General features: G+C 38.5%; 1 long non-coding RNA gene across 1 annotated transcript in view; it reads left to right on the top strand.

Moving 5' to 3' along the window:
• The window catches only part of LOC137636595 (uncharacterized), a 15,498-nt gene extending 497 nt beyond the window's left edge, over nucleotides 1–15,001 (top strand). Inside the window, exon 2 of the long non-coding RNA XR_011043161.1 lies at nucleotides 14,877–15,001. This is a non-coding gene — a long non-coding RNA (uncharacterized lncRNA). The remainder of the gene's footprint in view (nucleotides 1–14,876) is intronic.
• The last annotated feature ends 1,004 nt before the right edge of the window (nucleotides 15,002–16,005 follow it).

Consider the following 16,005-nt stretch of genomic DNA (forward strand, 5'->3'; position numbering starts at 1 on the left):
TATATTTTTATTTCAAATCATCAAATTAAATTGACTGCTAGGATACTGTGAGGTGCCTACAATCGATAGTAATCGACAAACCATCACTAGGTTTTAAGTTACAGACCATTTTGACTAGTCTCAAATAGCTAGGACTGAGTAATATTGGTTGGTATCTTAACTTTTATATGACGCTCAACTAGTAGAAATGGGTAACAATATGAGTTTTTTGCTAATACCCGATTGGACTGTGTAAAGTGGTTAAATGTGGTGTGCCACATTTTTTTTTTGTTTAAATCGGAATTCTGGTAGCTATTATGATTGTCACCTAATTACCCTCAGGGGTTTCATTATAGAACAGTGCAATATTAGTTAGGAATATGAAACTTACATAATTGAATAGATTTTTGCAAATATGCCATTTTGAATCCCATACACTACTAACGGAAACCTCCATTAACGAAGCTACAGATTTTATTGAAAAAATGCCTTTTTTGCTGCCAGCACATACAGGAGCCTCCTTCCACCCGGTAAAGGCCGATTCACACGACCCGTTTTCTTTCCGACAGGCTCGCCGGCGGTTAAGCGTTGTCTAGGTTTCTTACGTGTATTCAAATGCAACTTCACACGACCCGTCGGGCAAATGGCGGCCCTCGGACGTCAGCCGTCCGAGTCGGCTCGGCTTCCTTCCCAAGAAACCTCGGCCGGTGTGACGGCCGTTAGCCATCCGTCCCAACCAACGGGTTGATGTTGTTTCGTGTTAACGAGGACCTGTATCGTACCTGTTCGTTTCGTGACCTACAACCTCGTATTTTCCTCATAGTATAGTCATAAAAATTAGTTAGGTGGTTGTTGACACCATGTATGAGAGGTTAATTGAACTTTTTCAAGGGTATGAGGAGATGTTAGACATGGCAAACAAGATGTATAGAAATAATTTACATAAAGAAGACATATGGAAAATGACTGTAGAGGCATTAAATAAAACAGGTGGATTTTAATATTCTTGGCATGGTGCATAAAGTATAATGAAGTTGCATAACTTATTTTATCAACACAGTTAACCAACATTTTAAAGTGTCAAAATTATCGTAATTTACTCGGTCTTCACGTGACAGTGTCTCGGTAAACAATGAAAACAGCGCGCGGGTAAACAGATACGGAACGCCTCGTGTGAATGTACAACATTTCGACGGCGGTTAGCCACCCCCCAGCCTGTCGGAAAGAAAACGGGTCGTGTGAATCGACCTTAATTCAGAAAAAAACATTTGACAGGTGGTGCTTCTGTTGCAAGTTATTGTTCGAAAAGAATAAAGGGCCTAGCATTTTATATTTTAAACATATTCATTTGTTTTCAATATTGGAATATGATATAGTTATAGCTCTTATTGTATTTATCTTAATATAAGGTTAGGGTAAGAATGTGTTTGTTATATTTAGTCTGATCATTAGAAACAAAAGCCAATTTAATGTTAGAACAGAGGTACTAGCACGAAGCTACACCACGCCCCTTTGTTAAATGTGTATTCACGAGGTTAACACACAGCGAAGCATGTTCCGTTTGCCAGAACATAGGAGCAATGAGATAAATGTTTAATCGTGAGCGAAACGAGGATACGGCAGAGCAAAAATCAGCAAATTATCATATTTAATTAAGGAGGTATTTGTAGGATGATCAATACTATGAATGACTACGTAGAAAATAAGATGGAAAAATATCCCGTTTTCCATGCATCCGGAAGTCTTGGCAAACAAAAGCTCCAGTGTGTTTATTATACTCGGTTGTGATTACTGTAACTTTTTTTTTCATTATGACTTTTTTTTATGACTGATGGTAACAAAGTTTTAAAAAGTTAATTCAAATATCAATACAATTAGACTAGTTCACTGTATATTTTAAGGTGTCTCGAACGTAATTAATGACGATACCATGTGCAAAGCCATAGCATTTCACTTATGGCCGTCAACCCTCCGGGATCATTATCAAAAACGCTCAAAACACCAAAAAATACTTTTAAAACCAGTCTCTGTTTTTACTAACCATTTATTGCACTGTTGTATAATTTTACCGTCTCCCGTTGGTTTGTTCTACAGGTAATTTGTTCAGTGTGTTGGGTCCTTAAAAAAAAAAAAGAACAATAGTCATGAAATCTTGTAAATAGGCCTGAACCACCAAATAAGTCTTACGTATGCATCACAACTCCCACATTTTGGAAGACCCGCATGAGAAATTGTAATTTTAAGTTAGGGTTGTGCACACATTGAATGCAATGCCCCGATGAGGAACTGGAGATGGTACATGAATTTTTAGATATCTTTTACGTCAACATTCATTGCTAATTATGTAATATTGCAAAAACTAAATCGATCTTGTATACGAGTACTTCGAGAATAATAGGGATTGTCTTAATGTAGGCACCAGAGCCTGACCTGGCAAGCCTGAACTCCTCTTCCATTTAGTGACATCTAAGAAAATACAAGTTGAATCAAGTTAGATGTGTCCATCCTGATGTGAACTTCCATTAAACTACTGTACAACATATACATCTAAAAACATGGTCTAGACATAAAGTTTAAGACAACCCTTTCAAAGCATTACTGCCTATTATATAAAGAAAAAACGGGACTGCCTCATATGTTCAAACACGATTTACTGTCTTTGCCTACATTCTCATGTGTCTAAATTACAGGAATATATACTAATCTTAACCTAACCTAGGATGCAGGATCATTACCTAGCCAGACTAAGACACGCCACACCCACCTAATGTTACTTAGTGATGTAGATAGAATCAAATTATGAGGATATATCCAAACTTGACATACAATGTTGTAGATTGAATCAAATTAAGGATGTAGGCTATATCCTAACTTAACTTACTGCGTGATACAAAGTCCTGTTTAAAACATAAACAATTATTAAATTTTTACTATACAATACAAAGCTTTATATTTTAAAGGTTTATACTGCCTGGCGGCTGAGGCATAAGAACTTACACATCGATCGGCTAAAATGTGAACGTTAATACCCATTTTTTGAGTCCATTGATTACTTTTGCTTGCATTTTGCTTTAAGCAACTTTCAGGTTTTTGTATGATGCAAATATTAGCTGGCTATTTGGCCAATTAGGAGTTAAAAATATTTATGCTTAATTGAATGGATGTTGTTTTACAAGCCATTTTGTTTCTCATCCACTTTAGTTCCAGTATGACTGCTATTGCAGGAAGATGTCTCCCAAAGGGTAATTCAATCTATTTCGAATTTTAGTGTAATTTTATCTTTGTTAACCTTTTTTAAACATAAGACTTACCTGGTAGTTATATATATCACTTACGTCTCTGACGGCACGGCAGAAATTTCAAAAAATCTCGCCGATTGGATAGCCAGGTGTACCACCTGTGCGCCCTAGCAAGGTACCTAGGAACTATTCCATTATTCCTCATATCTTCTCTGCCGGCGCTAACGGCATGATGTTGGATTTTTCACTCCCTGTAACTTGTATATTACAGTTATCTTGGTGATGTACAATTTATTTTTAGCCTTCGTTGGTTTGATTTTATTTTTACCGAGTGTTAATGCTTTAACTATGTTTGTATCTTAGGAGGTAGGAATGGGAGTTGTTTCCCCCAACTGTAAAACTTACGAACCTACTCTTTAAACATGATGGCGGAGATCGTTCCACCATCTCTATGACGTCACAATCGTGTAACGTAAGCTACAAAGTACTACGTAATGTGTTGCATAATTCTTTTCTTTGCTTTTCTTGTAAAGAAGGAAAAGGAAGTCTAACTTACAATAAGTATTTAACTTTTAATATAAAAAGATATTATTTTTTAAGAAAATATTTGTCTTTTTAGTATTCGTTGTTTAAATCATCGATCTATTTTCAAAGATTAAATATAACTAGCGTATTGTTAATTTTCGCTGCGTAGTTCACATGAAAATACGATGCAGTCCCAGCAATTCTTGATATCGTTTATTTTCTTTCGATGTGGGGATTCTAGTATTATTCGTATATTCACATATATGTTCCAATTATAAAGTGTAGCAATCCACTATTTTTGGAAACCCTTTAGATTCAAGGGTTGTTTATATATATATATATATATATATATATATATATATATATATATATATATATATTATATATATATATATATATATATATATATATATATATATATATATATATACATATATATATATTATATATATAAATATATATATATATACGTTATTGCGATATCTGTTTATTTTAATCATAACAAATCAGTATTTTTGAGAACCTTTAAGAATTAAGGGTTGTTTAAATATACTGTATATACATGTTATTCCTATATCTATTCATTTGAATCATTTAACCTGTAACTTTCCCGGTAGTTATATATAACTACCGGGTGAGTATGTACCTGTATAACATTTATCTTTACCGATAGTTATATGTAACTACCGGGTAATTGTGTTCAAACATTTATTTTACAATGAAAATATCAGTGTAATATTTTATAAAAAATATTTTGTTACAATTTTATATAGCAAGAACTAGAAATGATCTTGCATTCTCATTTAAGCCCTTGGCAGTAGAGAAAGATCTCTCACAACGGGCAGGACTAATTATGGTCTATTGTGTAAGAGTTTAAAAGTGCAAGTTTCAGTGCAAAATCAGTGCAGTGAATTTATTCACCACAGTGGACGTTTTTTTCCTACCTTTAGACCTCTTCCAAGTTCCCCCAACCCCTGGGAGAAGGAATGTCGATCGGTCAAAGGAAAAGAGAGGCGTTAGCTCACGAGCAGACGTCCTCTCGAGCGTTCCTGTTGACGTTCCCAAGAACGCTCGCCCTTGCCATGGGAAAGCAAAGAGCGTTGGACGTTAAGCTAGCAACTAACATTGCTGTTAGAGTCTTGCATTGCATCACATTTGCTGATAATAGCAATACTATAATGCTTACTAACCAACATAGACACGGTTTTTGTCCCAGAGCGCCAGTCGGCCATGATAACCCTTTGATGAACAGAACGCGCCGAGTGGCGTAATAAAGATCATTTTACGCTCGGCGCTAAGTCTTTCAGGACGCTCGGCTCCACGTCTTTCAGGACGATTGGCGCCACGTCTTTCAGGATGCTCGGCGCCACGTCTTTCAGGACGATCGGCGCCACGTCTTTCAGGACGATCGGCGCCTCGTCTTTCAGGATGCTCAGCGCCTAGTCTTTCAGGACGTTCGGTGCCACTTCTTACAAGATCTTTGTCAGAGGAAGACATTGGTGATCACTTTTCTCCTGTTGAATTTGAGATTATTAGGAGAAGATCCTTATTCCTTTCATCCCTCAATTGATTTAGAAACTCATGAAAGTTTTTATGATTAGTTTCCAAATTATTTTATGCATGTTGCTCCACGTTCGCCACCCTCTGAATTTACATGTGATCATCAATGGAGCTTTAAGGATGATGGGAGACTGGTTGGAGTCTCAGAAGGACCAAAGAATAACCTGGCCTCTAGATCTTCTATCTGGGTACGAGATTATTTTTATTATCTCTAGCCAAGCTACAACCCTAGTTGGAAAAGCAAGATGCTTTAAGCCCAAGGGCTCCAATAGGAAAAAAATAGCCCAGTTAGGAAAGGAAATAAAGAGATAATTAAATGATGAGAATAATTTAACAATAGATCATTCTTAAAACAATAACAACGTCAAAACAGATATGTCCTATATAAACTATTAACGTCTAAAACAGTTATGTCATATAGGGTGGAGGGCTAGCCACGTTAAGGTCAAGGACCTTGTGGCAGCCCTACAGAGACTTACAGCCCCCTGGGTGGATTGCTGAGTCTCTCAAGGAATGCAGGTAAATGAGGCATATAAACCTATGAAGTCAGCTTCCTTATCAGGTATTCCAGGATAGCAAGGGTGGAGGTCTAGCCACGTTAAGGTCGAGGACCTTGTGGCAGCCCCACAGAGATTTTTACAGCCCCCTGGGTGGATCGCTGAGTCTCTTAAGGAATCCAGGCAATGGGGCAGGATAACTTTGAGGTCCGTGCTATTTCTAAAGGATGGATGCGAAATCTTTTTCCTAGTGAAACCTCCTTTGTTAGTTACTCCGATAAGACCTCTCTGCAAAACAGACTTTGCAACATCAAATGTCTCTTTTGGGAGAGGGAGGCTTTTGTCCAGTCCTGGATGTAACTGCTCTCAATGCCTTCGTTCAGAAGTCAAAGTTCTCCTTGGAGACATCGAAATCATGAACTTTTAAAAGTCTCATGTCAACCTGGTCACAGGGCGAAGCAGAGTCTGACTGCTTTCGCCTTCAGGCAGTAGAGCCAGACTACATAACTTCTGGCAATCTTGGGAGAAGAGGGGAGCAGACCTATGGTCAGTACATCTTCTGAAGGAGGATTACAATTTCCTTTCATAGGGAAACCTCCTTTAGTTTTAGCTCCAATAGATCTCTCTCCCAGATCCAGAGAGAAGTATAAGAGGCAGGCTTTGCAATTGAACTTTATTCAGAGCCTCCCTGTATCTGGACGATTTACTTATCAGAGCTCTTTCTTACGATCTTCATGAAGGATTTTCAGATAACTTTGAACCTATCAGAAGAATTGGGAATTCCTGTCAACAAGGCAAGTCTCTACTGATACCAGGACGCTTAGCGCCACGTCTTATAGGACGTTCGGCGTCTTGCTCTGTTAACCTCTCGGCGCCACGTCTTACAGGACGCTCGGCGCCACACCTTCCAGGAGGCTCGGCGCCCCGTCTTACAGGACGCTCGGCGCCACGTTTTACAGGACGATCAGCGCCTTGTCTTTCAGGACGCTCGGCGCCACGTCTTTCAGGACGCGCGACATCGAAGATCTAGCAGGAGGCATGACCTTGAGCATGAGAACCTCGAACTTCGTGATGACACTAGTTGAATCGAATGTCGAGATCAAGGACGCCTTAGTTCCGATCTCTTTGATCACGAAAGTTTTTATCAAGCGTCTAGCCTTTGTACAACGCGGCGACATAGGCGGTGATCTGGGTTTCCTTGACGCCAGGAGTTAAGACCTTGAAGAGATGTATCCTGATAAACACAACGGCACTACTTCCATTAGATCTTCTGACACCATCACAAAAAATACTTTTATTTAAGGATGGTGATTCAGAGTCAAGTTTTTTCGGGCTTTTACGTCTCCTCTTAGAACGGAGCAAGCCGTCTTGAAACTGCAATCTTTTCTAAAGATACAGAAGTGTTCTGTGAGGAAGTGGATGAGTATGTTGGGAAACCTCTCCTCTTTGGGAGTGGGTTTATTCCCTGGGAAGGCTGAATCTTTCTTTGTGACCATTGATATGTCACTGTTCATCCTAGTTTTCCTGGACCAGGGTTCGATTCCCAGCCAGTCTGAAGCTAGAAGGTATGGTCCTTATGTGAGTTATCTTTATTCTGTCCATTTCAACCTCAATCATTTTGGGACAAGGAGAAGGTCTTGAGTCGATATGCATTCCTTTTTGGATGCCATAAGAAGTTGCCTTCAGTGGTAGTACGATCCAGTCAAACTTAGCAATAATTAGGAAGAGAACTTTTAACGAGGAAAACTAAAAACGTTGGACTATGAAAGTTTGGATGCATTACTGAAACATTTGACTAATTTTTCAATTGTTTCTGTCAGTCTTTGTTGGAATGTTTTAAAAGAAAGGTGGGGGAATTCTTCAGGTAATTACAAGTGGTTGTTAACAGAATGGGTTTCTGTTTCGTTATTTTAATAGCCAGTGTAGTGTAAGGATGATACAGTATTCCTTTTTTTTTTTTTTGTAAAAATAAAGGAAAATATATAATACATTGATTTCTAGCGAAACTGAAATTCGATATGAGAAATTGACGACTGCTAGTTAGTTAGTGATTTGCAGGTTTCCAAAGGGCAAATTTTAATTACAGTATGTTTCTAAGTAACAATCCATTTTGCACAAGGTTTGAAAAAGGTACCTTAGAATTAACATTGAGAGCCTGTTTATAACGCCAAACACGGACAAGTGCATGACTTAACATAAACTTCACCACCTACCCTACAAGCTGTGTCACTTACTTACCTAAAGGGAAAGCTAATGCCTCTGTGACCCCCTTAGACTGCTGCATTTTTAGCTAAAAGGTTGAAAATACTTGAGTAATGGAGCATGGCTATGATAATACAAACATCCCTAGCATTGGTTCTAACCTAGTAATCACCATTTTCAAGGCTTTACAGAATCACCGTCATCATCATAAATTGTTTCTTTTTGACGGTCCTCATTTAGGCTCTTCCGGTGGACTCCAGTTGTTTGTCATTCAAGTTTAAATTATTCTTTTGAATCATTTATTCTTCTTTTTGTTCAATGAGACGAAACCTGATTAAAAAGGATAATAGTGACTTAACTCTTGTAGCTTCTGAAGTAAATATTTTGATTGCTTAGTAATTATAGCACAAGGATTTTCATGAAGTTGATAATTTTTCAGATTAATATAATTTTAGTTGTTCATCGAGAAGCTAATATTTTTCAATTAATTATCTCAATTCTGGTTTTTTAACTATTATCAATCCCAAATTTCTATTGTATACTATATCAATTGGAAGACTCCGTCATGGATAATGATAATATACATTATTACAATACTGGCAGAACCACTAAAATAAAATAGAATTCAAAATATGAGAATATCTTGATGTAGTGCCTTCAGGAGTAAAGTTATAGTATAGGAATCGTGCTGATTTTGCACCACTTTCTAGATCAAATAAGTCTCCTGTGCTCGGTGAAGGCATCAGATTTCGGAGCGAAAAAGCGAACCTTTATATTGTTTGAGCAATTCAACCCGAACTGCCCTGTACGAACGCGAGTCTCCCCATATACGTCCATCATCAGTTGTTTAATACCCTGTACCAATATTCAAAATATTGTGCGGAAGTTGATGAACGATTTCCTGTTGGGGTGCGTTTTCAGTTAAATCCATAACTCTCTCTCTCTCTCTCTCTCTCTCTCTCTCTCTCTCTCTCTCTCTCTCTCTCTCTCTCTCTCTCTCTCTCTCTCTCTTTCTTTCTCTCTCTGTACGAACGCGAGTCTCCCCATATACGTCCATCATCAGTTGTTTAATACCCTGTACCAATATTCAAAATATTGTGCGGAAGTTGATGAACGATTTCCTGTTGGGGTGCGTTTTCAGTTAAATCCATAACCTCTACCTCTCTCTCTCTCTCTCTCTCTCTCTCTCTCTCTCTCTCTCTCTCTCTCTCTCTCTCTCTCTCTCTCTCTCACACATCGATCAAAGTTTTTTTTTCTTCAAAGTCAACAATTTACCTTTCAAATAATAAAATTTCAATTTCATTCCACCCGACTTTTGTCGTCGGCTGAAATTCAAAATATTACAAAATCAAAATACTACACCCCACCCGTCCCTGCCCAGCCCCACCCCACGTCAGTTATATTGTCAATATCAATGCTGTTATCACCAAAGAAGATTCTACACCCCAAGATGCAGATAGGACACTTCAGGAGTTCTTAGTTGAAGCAAGAGCTGAATTGTTTGACTTCCAGATTTCCATCAAGCTGTTAAAGCCTAAACTAGTTCTTACTCCATTTCTGGAAATTAAGGGAAAATCTCTCAACTGATGGTGATCTCATTCTCTATGGAGCAATGATTGTTGTCCCTGCTGCCCTCTGCCGTTGCACTCTCGCCCGTCTTCATGATAGTCATTGAAGTGTGGAAGACTTTTGGCATTGAATCAACTAAGACATCACCAGTACTGAACTTGTAAATCATATGAGAGTTTGCAGCCTAGCCTTCAGCAGGAACCCTTATTGAACGACAACCACCGTACGAGGCCTTTCAAGTCTTGCTCGGCCGACTCTCTGTGTCCCTGGGAAGCCATTACTCATTGTGACTGAACGACTCTCTGGGTGGTCTGTTGCGGTACCATGTAAAGGAGATACTACTGCTTCCAACATCACACATATCTTCTGTCATTACTTCATGGAAGTTGGTGTTTCCCTTCGTATCAATTGCGAGCAAAGACTTCCAAGATTTATTGGAGATAGGTTGTCGACCATACCCTATCATCAGCACACTACACCCCTCCTGGTCCCACCCCACCCATCCCCACCCCACCCATCCCGGTTCCACTTGGCCCAACCCCACCCATCCCGGTTCCACTTGGCCCAACCCCACCCATCCTTGGCCCACCCCACCCCACCCGTCCCGTCCCACTCCTCCCCACCCGTCCCGTCCCACTCCTCCCCACCCGTCCCGTCCCACTCCTCCCCACCCGTCCCGTCCCACTCCTCCCCACCCGTCCCGTCCCACTCCTCCCCACCCGTCCCGTCCCACTCCTCCCCACCCGTCCCGGCCCCACTCCACCCCACCCATCCCGTCCCAATCCCACCCGTCTCCACCCCACCCGTCTCCACCCCACCCCACCCCACCCGTCCCGTCCAATCCCACCCATCTCCACCCCACCCCACCTGCATTACGCAGAACGGTTTCCAAACCTTTTGCAGCTCTTGATAGTCTCTCCAAGAGAACCCTCTCCACATCACAGACAAACCAACTTCGACACCTACCACAAGCTATAGTTTTGCTATGATTGTACGCCAGGAGACTACCCAGTACCTCCTCTTCCACAGAGGCTTTTCGCAATAAGTTGCGAAAAAGTTGTCTAGATATCTGAGGAATTCCTCAGCATCAGTCTACTAGCAGTATAACATCTTGTGTGTTTGGTGTCATGTGAAAGTTTCTCTCCCCACTCTATACCTTTATTCCAGCAATAGCAGAATCCTCGAATATATGCAAGAGGAAAAGACCCCCTATTCAGTTTCAACCTTGATCCTTCATCTTCAAACTGAAAGGAAGGGACATCCTTTCACCGCTAGACCTTTCCTAACTCGTACAGACTTACAACTTGCCTTTCTCCAGTCGGAATTGAGACCTTCCTCTCGGAGCATGGTTCAAATTCTCCGATCTCTAAAGAGATCTCCTTATGTTCCACTTCACCAGGCAACAAATTTTCCCCTGGTTTAAGAAGACAATGTTCCTACACACACTGACAGCAGCCATACGAGTCAAGGAACTTCATGGTCTCTCTTTCGACATTGCCCATTAAGGAGAAGGGCGAAAGGCAATGTTCTGTTTCATCCCTGAGTATATCGACAGACACAGTGTCCAGAGGTGACGGATCCTACACAAGTCTCCACTCGGTAACGGATGATCCAGATGATCCGTTACTATACCCAGGGTAAGGTATGAGACTCTACCTTAAGAGAACGGCAACAGCCCACCCGGGTCCCTTCTCTTGTCATCAGCACTGGGAGAGACTAAAGTAGGATCACCAAAACATCATCTCAACATGATGACTCACGATGTCAGGGGCACAGCTATGTCCCTGGTTCTTCTAAGCAGATTACTCTGTGAAGCAGGTTTTACCAGAAAGGATGTGAATGCTCCAGGTGACTTTCACAACCTTTCTCCTGCAAAACGGGACCCACAGGAACTCGATACGATCTCTATCGGTCTGGTGGTGGCTGCACAACAGCTGTTGTATACCTCAAGCACCTTATTGGACAAGTAGCAGAAGGTTGAGGGCACTGTTACCCAGTTTTAGTCTGTGTGAATGAAAAGATTTGACTGGCTATTATTCTTTTCTTCATCGTACCCTCTCGTGTGGAAAGCAGCATCCTGGGTTCTCTGCATAAGCTGACCTCAAACCACTGCAGGTAAACCATGCTCCCTTGTCTACCTAGTATTAAGCTAGTACTGTTGCGTCCCCATACCTTGGCGAGATGGTATTGGGAAAGGCTTGGTTACATCAGGTTTTTTCCTACAATAGACTAAGAATAACTTTACCTAGAGTCACACTTCTGTATGTCTCAACACACAGTTTGCGTAGGCCGCGGACCTTGCGTAGCAAGGTTTTAGCGAGGGCAGGGAGTACTAATATACTCGGATAAGGAGCCCCTGGTTAAAGCCAAAAGCCACACTGGCATGGACATCCAACCTTCCTAATGAGTGAGTCACCCCTAATGAATAGCATGGTTTGTATTCCAGTTACGGAAAAAATGACAAATTAGTAGATAATTTGTATTTTTCCTAACTATACAAACCTTGGCTATTTATACAAACTTGCCCGCCAGCCCTATCCCCCTTGAAGTCCTACCTCCAAGCAAAGTGAGCTAAATCACAGGTTTGTGAGCGGGAGTGGTAACAAGGTACTACGCTCTTGGAAAGGAGCGCTTCATACCGCTGGTCAGTATGGTTATAGGGGTATCTTCCTTCCTAAGGAATAGTCTCCTACTAAAGGACGAGTCTTTATATCCGTGTAGGAACAAATCGCATATTTCAAGTCATTATTGTTTATCTTGACTAGATAAACCTGAATCCTTCAAGTTTTACTTCCAGACTCAGCCCTCCTGGAAGTCCTAGGTGAAGGTCAGAGTAGCTACTCAGTGTCCTGGCAAGTGGCAGAGCTTTCCCACCATCTGCCAGCAGCTACCAAAACCTCACTAAGAATTTTAAAGTTCAAGTCAGGCTGAAAACATACTCCTTTTAAAGAACTCTAAGTTTGTATAGTTTGGTAAAAGGAACTTAAGTTTGTATAGTTTGGTAAAAGGAACTTAGGTTTGTATAGTTTGGTAAAATGCAAATTGCCATTAGAATTTATAATATTGATGGTTTTACAAGCTCTGGAAAAGGATGGAAGTACGTATACCCAGTAAGTGAAAAATAACATTGAATAAGTTCATCAAAGAAATACTCGAGACTAGGTTAGTGAATCGGTATAAGTCTTCCATAGTTTAAGGCTAGATAAATAAGGTGGTGAAGATGGGTAGAGTAAGCTGATTCATTGATTGAAGGTTAACCAAAAAATCCACTAGGATAAATTGATTAATATGATAAGATAACTGGAGTTAGTTTGGGGATAAATTTAGGAAGTTGCTGATCATTTTTGTTTTTTGTTTTTAGAAGAGTGAAAACACACCAATTATTAACTTGCCCAGTGCTATACTCTTGTATACTAAGTAATATTGTACCCAAACTTTTACTGAGACAGTAGATCTTATTTTTGCTCAGAATTATTATTATTATTATTATTATTATTATTATTATTATTATTATTATTATTACTAGTCAATCTACAACCCTAGTTGGAAAAGCAAGATGCTATAAGCCTAAGGGCTCCAACAGGGAAAAATAGCCCAGTGAGGAAAGGAAATAAGGAAATAAATAAATGATGAGAATAAATTAACAAATATCATTCTAAAAAAAAGTAATAGCGTCAAAACAGATATGTCCTATATAAACTATTAATAACGTTAAAAACAGATATGTCATATAAACTATAGAAAGACTCATGTCAGCCTGGTCAACATAAAAACATTTGCTCCAACTTTGAACTTCTGAAGTTCTTCTGATTCAACTACCCGATTAGGAAGATCATTCTACAACTTGGTCACGGCTGGAATAAAACTTCTAGAATACTGTGTAGTATTGAGCCTCATGATGGAAAAGGCCTGGCTATTAGAATTAACTGCCTGCCTAGTATTACGAACAGGATGGAATTGTCCAGGAAGATCAGAATGTAAAGGATGGTCAGAGTTTTGGAAAATCTTATGCAACATGCATAATGAACTAATTGAACGATGGTGCCAAAGATTAATATCTAGATCAGGAATAAGAAATTTAATAGACCGTAAGTTTCTGTCCAACAAATTAAGATGAGAATCAGCAGCTGAACACCAGACTGGAGAACAATACTCAAAACAAGGTAGAATCAAAGAATTAAAACACTTCTTCAGAATAGATTGATCACAGAAAATCTTGTAAGACTTTCTCAATAAGCCAATTTTCTGTGCAATTGAAGAAGTCACAGACCTAATGTGTTTCTCAAAAGTAAATTTGCTGTCGAGAATCACATCTAAAATTTTACAAGTCATACAAATTTAAAGAAACATTATCAATACTGAGAACTGGATGTTGAGGAGCCACCGTCCTTGACCTACTTACAATCGTACTTTGAGTTTTGTTAGGATTCAACTTCATACCCCATAATTTGCACCATGCACTAATTTTAGCTAAATCTCGCTTAAGGGATTCACCAACCCCAGATCTACATTCAGGGGATGGAATTGATGCAAAGAGAGTAGCATCATCTGCATATGCAACAAGCTTGTTTTCTAGGCCAAACCACATGCCATGTGTATATAGTATGAAAAGTAATGGGCCAAGAACACTACCCTGTGGAACACCGGATATCACATTCCTATACTCACTATGGTGCCCATCAACAACTACTCTTTCAGATCTATTACTTAAAAAATCAATAATATTGCTAAGAAATGACCCACCCACTCCCAACTGTTTAAGTTTGAAAACAATGGCCTCATGATTAACACGGTCAAAGGCAGCACTAAAATACGTAAATTTGTTATAGATGTTTTATTAGTATTGTGTGTTTTACCAGGTATCCCTTGTGGTGTAAGGTAGAATGTTTAATTCAAGGAATTGTGGTTTATTTATTCTCTCAAAGAAAATTGAAGGATTAGTGGAGCTTCCTGTTAACCAGTGGATTACCAGTCTAGGTTTTTTTTTATTATTGTGAAGCATTTCCTTTTCAGGCCTTAAGACTTAATATTATTGTTATTATTATTAGTATTACTTGCTAATTTACGAGATTTACTTCCGGTTATAATATTTTCTGTTATGAATGTTATGGACATGTCTAGGCTATCGCTATTTCCACGTTTATACCCATATACCCAATACATTAGAATATTTTATATTCTTTATAGTTTATCATGCAGAATATTTTATCAAGTATAGTCTTGACATTGAAGTGCATTGTAAAATATTTGAAGAAGACTCATACATCTGTAGTCTTGAAATTAAAATCTTGTATTTATCTTTCAGACTATAATCATCAAAAGGGAAGGAAGTATTATAGCCTCCTGCACAAAACAGGAAATTGAACTGCAAATATGCACTAAAATGAGGCATTCCTACTGACATCAGTTTGAAGATTGGCAGCAAATAATCAGTGATTTACTACAAGAAATTCCTGAATGTTTACGAGGAAGAGAAGTTGATTAAATTTATCAATTTCTAATTTCAAAAGGAGCACCAACCAATCGTCTCGACTGAAGCTGCTAGTCTATCATTAAACTTTTCTGGATTGTTAAAATACTCTGAGAAATATTATTATTATAAATATCTTGAAATGCTCACTTGACCCTAGTTATTTAATTTTAGGTGATTGTGTGTTACAAAGGTCACCCCATTTATATGCCCTATTTTCACTAGCAATCACTGAGAAAATTTTTTATGTTACAGTAAATAAGTAATATGAATATTTAAAACAATGATATTATCAGATTACTTCTAGTTTATCAAAGTGTGTATTTCTGGAAGTCATGAATTTAATTATTATAACTATCTACTTTTATTTAGCTAGTAGCAAGTATTTTATTTGCTCTCAATCTTTAGAAATACATTGCATATTAAGCTATTTTTATTTTTAATTCTATGCATCTTTCCCTTGAAAATACTCTATGCTATTTTCACTAGTAAATTCTAAACACCCAAAAATTAAATTGAACTTGATCTCCAAACCTATCTATATCTAATTGAAATTAAGATTGTAATGTCCTAATTTTCATTTAATTGTAAACTATAACAATCATTCATTTAGTTGCCTGAAAACTAGTCAGTGAATACAAATATATTGAATAATAATGGATTCCTATTACCTCTTAAAATTCCTAGTCTGAATAATTATAGGTTATGTTAATTGGATTTTTTTATTGTGTTATTGCAATTTTTTCTAAAAATTAAGTTAATTTTACATAAAAAACCAATTAAGACCCACAAATGTAAATAATGAAGTAACTGTTCCTTAGAAATTTGTTGCACATGTTTTAAATTTTCAATGATTAGATGTTAAATCAAATGTAAATTTCCTTTGGATCTCTTAACATCTATATCGTGTCATTTTTAGTACTGAGTAAATTACTGTAAACAAGTTCTCTGAATGTGTGGCTAA

The sequence above is a fragment of the Palaemon carinicauda genome, unplaced genomic scaffold (genome assembly GCF_036898095.1).
Source record: "Palaemon carinicauda isolate YSFRI2023 unplaced genomic scaffold, ASM3689809v2 scaffold338, whole genome shotgun sequence".
Lineage (NCBI taxonomy): Eukaryota > Metazoa > Arthropoda > Malacostraca > Decapoda > Palaemonidae > Palaemon > Palaemon carinicauda.